Source organism: Microtus oregoni, unplaced genomic scaffold (assembly GCF_018167655.1).
Source record: "Microtus oregoni isolate MIOR12 unplaced genomic scaffold, Mior012 000074F_ref0000038, whole genome shotgun sequence".
NCBI classification, from domain to species: domain Eukaryota; kingdom Metazoa; phylum Chordata; class Mammalia; order Rodentia; family Cricetidae; genus Microtus; species Microtus oregoni.
In genome coordinates, this window is record NW_024544004.1 from 4,806,072 (window position 1) to 4,812,522 (window position 6,451).

General features: G+C 39.1%; 1 pseudogene; it reads left to right on the top strand.

The window, feature by feature from the left end:
• Window positions 1–2,048: 2,048 nt before the first annotated feature.
• LOC121441360 lies at window positions 2,049–3,670 on the top strand (annotated as a pseudogene).
• Window positions 3,671–6,451: the final 2,781 nt, after the last annotated feature.

Here is a 6,451-nt window from a genome sequence, read left to right on the forward strand (position 1 = left end):
ATTAAGAAATGCAAAGGAAAAATGCCAAGTAACCTATAAAGGCAGACCTATTGAAATTATACCTGACTTCTCAATGGAAACAATGAAAGCCTGAAGGTCCTGGTTAAGCATTATACATACATTAAGAGGCCACGGATACCAACCCATACTACTATATCCAGCAAAACTTTTAATCTCCATAGATGGTGAAAACAAGATATTGCACAACAAAGCCAAATTTAACCAACACCTAGCCACAAACTAAGCCCTCTGCAAAGTACTAGAAGGAAAACTCCAATCCAAGGAAGTTAGCTACATTGACAATAACACAGACAATAGATGATGTCACAGCACCCAATCCCAAAGAAGGGAAAACACACACACAATAGCATCAACAGCAATGAAAGCTAAAATAGCAGGAACTAGCAATCACTTGTCATTAATATTCCTTAATATAAGTGGACTCAACTACAAAAAGGCACAGGCTAGCTAACAGATTGAATACAAAAACAGAATCCGTCCTTTTGCTACATACAAGAAACACACCTCTACCTCAAAGACAGACATCACATCAGAGTAAAGAATTGGGAAAAAATTTTTCCAATCAAATGGACCAAAGAAACAAGCTGGTGTAGCTATCATAATAGCTACAAAATAGACTTCAAACTAAAATCAATCAAAAGAGACAAAGAAGGACTTTTCATATTTGTCACAGGAAAAATCCTTCAAGAGGAAATCTCAATACTGAGAATCTATACCCCAAATACAGGTGTACCCTCATATGTAAAAGAAACACTACTAAAACTTAAATCATACATTAAACCCCACATACTAATAGTGGGAGACTTCAACACCCACTCACACCGCTGGACAGGTTTGCCAGACAGAAACTTAACAGAGAAATAAGGGAACTAACATATTATGACTCAAATGGACTTAACAGACATCTATAGAACATTCCATGTAAACATAAAAAAATACCTTCTTTTCAGTACCTCATGGAACCTTCTCCAAAAGTTGACCACATACTAGTTAACAAAACAAACCTCAACAGATACAAAATATTTGGAATAATCCCATGTATCTTATAGGATCACTGTGGATTAAAGCTAGAATTCAACAGCAACACTAATTTCAGAAAGCCCACAAACACATGGAAATTAAACAATACTCATACAAATCACCAATGGGTCAAAGAAGAAGTAAATAAAGAAATTAAAGACTTCCTAAAATCCAACAAAATGACCACACAACATATCCAAATTTATGGTACACAATAAAAGTGTTAAGAGGAAAGATCATAACACTAAATGCCTAGCTAAATAAGCTGGAAAAATTCCACAGCAGTGAGTTAGCAGAACACCTAAAAACTCTAGAAAAAAGAAAAACTTCACCCAGGAGAACTAAATGGCAGGAAATAATCAAATTGAGAGCCAAAATCAACAAAATAGAAACAATGAAAACAATACAAAGAATCAATGAGACAAAGAGTTGATTCTCTGACAAAGAATCAATAGGACAAAGAGTTGGTTCTCTGAGAAAATCAACAAAATAATCTAACCTTATACAAACTAACCAAAAGGCAGAGAGAGAATATCCAAATTAACAAAATCAGAAATGAAGAGGGGACCATAACAACAGACACAGAAGAAAACCAAAGAATCGTGAGATCATATTTCAAAAACCCATATTCCACAAAATTGAAAGCTTAAAGGAAATGGACAATTTTCTGGATAAATTTAACTTAACAAAAGCAAATCAAGACTAGATAAACAAATTAAATAGACCTCTAACTGCTAAGGAAATAGAAACTGTCATCAAAAGTCTAAGCCCATGACCAGATGGTTTCAGTGCAAAAATATACAAGATTTTTGAAGAATTAATACCAATACTCCTCAAATTGTTCCACACAATAAAAACATAAGGAACATTACCAAACTCTTTTTACGAGGCTCCAATTACCCTGATGCCCAAACCACACATGGACATTATTAAGAAAGAGAAATACAGTACAGCAGTTGGGAATGCAGGGTGGACGAATTCTATTCAACTGAGTTCCAGGCCTGGCTATGGAAGAGGTAAATGAGCTAAAGAAGGGCAATAAGGCCCTGGATGCTGGGAACATCCATGATGCCTTACAGTGCTATGCTGAGGCAATTAATCTAGATACCCAGAGCCATGTGCTCTATAGCAATAGCTCTGCAGCCTATGCCAAGAAAGGAGACTATCAAAAGGCCTATGAGGATGACTGCAAGACTGTTGACCTGAAGTCTAACTGGAGCAAGGGTCATTCAAGAAATGCAGCAGCCCTTGCATCCCTAAACCAGTTTGATGAAGTCAAACCAACCTATGAAAAGGGTTTAAAATCGGAAGCAAATCACCTCAAGCTCAAGGAGAGTTTGCAGAACATGGAGGCCAGGTTGGCAGAGAGGAATTTCATGAATCCTTTCAACTTGTCTAATCTGTACCAAAAGTTGGAGAATGATCCCAGGACAAGGACACTGCTCAATGACCCTACCTACCGGGAACTCATAGAACAGCTAGGGAACAAACTTTAGACCTGGGCGTGAAAATTCAACATCCACGGAACATGACTATATTCAGTGTCCTCCTTGGGTGTGATCTGAGCAGTATGGATGAAGAGGAAGAGGCAGGAGCACCCCACCCCCACCTACTCCCAAACAGGAGGCCAAGCCAGAACCAATGGAAGAAGATCTTCCAGAGAATAAGAAACAGGCACTGAAAGAAAAAGAGATGGGAAATGATGTTTAAAAAAAGAAAGATTTTGACATGGCCTTGAAGCATTATGACAAGGCCAAGGAACTGGACCCCACCAATGACTTACATATCTAATCGAGCAGCTGTGTACTTTGAAAAAGGTGACTACAACAAATGCTGGAAGCTATGTGAGAAAGCAGTTGAAGTGGGCAGAGAGAACCAAGAGGACTACCACAGATTGCCAAAGCTTATGCCTGAATTGCCAATTCCGATTTCAAATAAGAAAGGTATGAGGTTGCTATCCATTTCTACAACAAATCTCTGGCAGAGCAGCGAACACAGATGTGCTCAAAAAGTGCCAGCAGGCAGAGAAAATCCTGAAGAAGCAATAGTGAGTGGCCTACATTAACCCTGACTTGGCTTTGGAGGAGAAGAACAAGGGCAATGAATGCTTCCAGAAAGGGGACTACCCCCTGTCCATGAAGCCCTATACAGAAGCCACTAAATGAAATACAAGGGATGCCAAAGTCTACAGTAACTGAGCTGCCTGCTACACCAAGCTCCTGGAGCTTCAGCTGGCTCTCCGAGACTGTGAGGAGTGCTTCGAGATGGAGCCAACCTTCATCAAGGGTTACACATGGAAAGCAGCCACTCTGGAAGCCATGAAGGACTGTACAAAGGCCATGGATGTGTACCAGAAGGCGCTAGACGTGCGCTCCAGCTGTAAGGAGGCAGCAGATGGTTAACAGCACTGTATGATGGCAGAGTACAACAGACATGACAGCCCTGAGGATGTGAAGCAGCGGGCATGGCTGACCATGAGGTGCAGCAGATTATGAGTGGCCCAGCCATGAGACTCATCCTGAAGCAGATGCAAAAGGACTCCCAGGCTCTGAGCGAACACTTAAAGAAGCCTGTAATAGCACAGAAGATCCAGAAGCTGATGGATGTGGGTCTGATCTCAATTCGGTGATAACTTGCTTTTCCCCTCTTCTTTCACCAATGTGGAAAGATGAGCTAGGATGGTACCGAGCAGCATTAGGCACTGGGTTGGGGGGGGAGGCTTATCTTTATATTTATACATGCCTGCAAGGAAGACAGACTCATCCAGTGCCACCTTGGGCCCTCTCAGCACATGCAGCATGGTCTCTTCACTGCTGCTTTCGAGTATCCTTCTCTGCCCTACCCAAATCTGTTACTGTCTCAGCTGTTCCCCTATAGTTGGTTATTATCTATTTGGGGCAGGGGGTATATATGGGGGGTGGTTATTCTTCCCAACTTGGGGTCCCAGCTATCTTCACTTGTTGTTACTCCATGTCCTTCAATAAAACAATCCAGTCAGGCGTGGTCATATGTTGGAAAAAAAAGAAAGAGAAATTCAGACCAATATCCCTTATGATGCAAATTTACTCAATAAGATACTGGCAAATCGAGTCCAAAAACACATCAGAAAAAACATCCACCATGATCAAGTATGTTTCATCCCAGAGATTTATGGTTCAACATATGAAAATCTATCATATAAACAAACTGAAGAAAAAAAACCACATGATCATCTCATTAGATGCTGAAAAAGCTTTCTACAAAATACAACACCCCTTCATGATAAAGGTTTCCAGGAAAATACAGATACAAGGAACACACCTAAATATAACAAAGGCAACAAACAGCAAACCAACAGCCAACACCAAACTAAATGGAGAGAAACTCAAAGCAATCACACTGAAATCTGGAACAAAACAAGGTTGTCCACTCCCATCATATCTATTCAGAATAGTTCTTGAGGTCATAGATACAGCAAAATATGACAACAAAAGGAGAGCTAGAGGGTACGAATCAGAAAAGAAGAAGTAAAACTCCCACTATTGCTGATAATATGATACTTTACGTAAGTGACCCCCAAAATTCTACCAAAGAACTCCTAAAACTCATAAATACCTCCAATACTGTAGCAGGATATGAAATTAACTAAAAAAAAAGATCAGTAGCCCTCCTTTATACAGATGATAAATGGACTGAGAAAGAGATCAGAAAAACATCATCCTTCACAATAGCCACAAATAACATAAAACATCGTGGAGTAACTCTAACCAAACAAGTGGAAGACTTGTATGACAAGAACATTAAATCTTTAAAGAAAGAAATTAAAGAAGTCACCAGAAAATGGAAAGTTCTCCCATGCTCTTGGGTAGGAAGAATTCACATAGTAAAAATGGCAATCTTAACAAAAGCAATCTACGGTTTCAATGTAATGCCCATCAAAATCCCAGCAAAATTCTTCACAGACCTCAAAAGAAAAATGCTCAACTACAGGTGGAAAAGTAAAAAATCCAAGATAACCAAAACAGTCCATTACAATTACGGAACTTCTGCAGGCATCACAATCCCTGACTTAAAACACTTCTACAGAGCTACAGTACGGAAAACATCCTGATATTGGCATAAAAACCAAAAGGAGGACTAATATAACTTATTTAAAGACTCAGATATCAATCCACACAACTATGAACACATGATTTTTGACAAAGAAGCAAAAAATATAAAATGGAAAACAGAAAGCATATTCAACAAATGGTGTTGGCTTAACTGGATATCAGCATGTAGAAGAATGAAAATAGATCAATATCTATTGCCATGCACAAAAATCAAGTCCGAACAAATCAAAGACCTCAACATTTTTTGCTTTTTTTTTTTTGGTCAGAAATCATGTGTTCAAAGGTGTGTGGATTAATATCTGGGTCTTTGATTCAGTTCCATTGGTCCTCCTGTCTGTTCTCAAGCCAATACCAGGCTGTTTTCAGTACTGTAGTTCTGTAGTAGAGTTTGAAGTCAGTGGTTGTGATGACGCAAGTATTTCTTTTATTTTACATTTTTTTTTTGCTTTTCCATATGAATTTGAGTACCATTCTTTCAAGGTCTGTGAAGAATTTTGCTGGGATTTTGATGGGCATTGCATTGAATCTGTAGATTGCTTTTGGTAAGATTATCATTTTTACTATTTCCACTTTCTGGTGTCTTCTTCAGTTTCTTTCATCCCTATCTAAGAATCTATTGGCAATTCATAGATACTGAGAGTGGAAGAGTCAGTTTTCTTTAAGGTATGGTCCCTGGTTAGTTGACCACCCTCCAGTGAAGGTCACATACACAAGAACATAGGGGAAGGATAAAAAAGATGTGATAGTGTTTTTAAAAATAACAGTGGACATAGTAGAACAGGTTGAGAAGGGAGACAGATCTGAGAGGAGTGGAAAGCCACTGAGTAAGATTAAAGACTGTATAACATTTTCAAATAACTAATAAAATGGAAAAAAAGATCATGCATTGTTGACAGAGGTTTTTGTTCTGCCCAGTCCTGCAGCTGTTTAGTCCCAAAGAAAGACACAGAGGTCTACTTTAATTTAAAATGATTGGCCTATTAGCTCAGGCTTCTTCTTAATTCTTATAACTTATATTATCCCATAATTCTTGTCTGTGTGAGCCGCATGGCTTGGTATCTTTTTCAGTGAGGCAGTCACATCTTGCTTCCCCTCTTTGTCTGGATGATGACTGCAGACTGTGTCTGACATCTTCTCAGAATTCTCATTGCCCCACCTCTACTTCCTGCCTGGTTGCTCCACCTATGTCTCCTGCCTGGCTACTGGCCAATCAGCATTTTATTAAACAAGTACAAGAAACAAATCTTTACAGGGTAAAACCATTGTCTCACAGCAATGCACTATAATAAAGTAGCCTTATTCGTAGATATGTAAGCTTG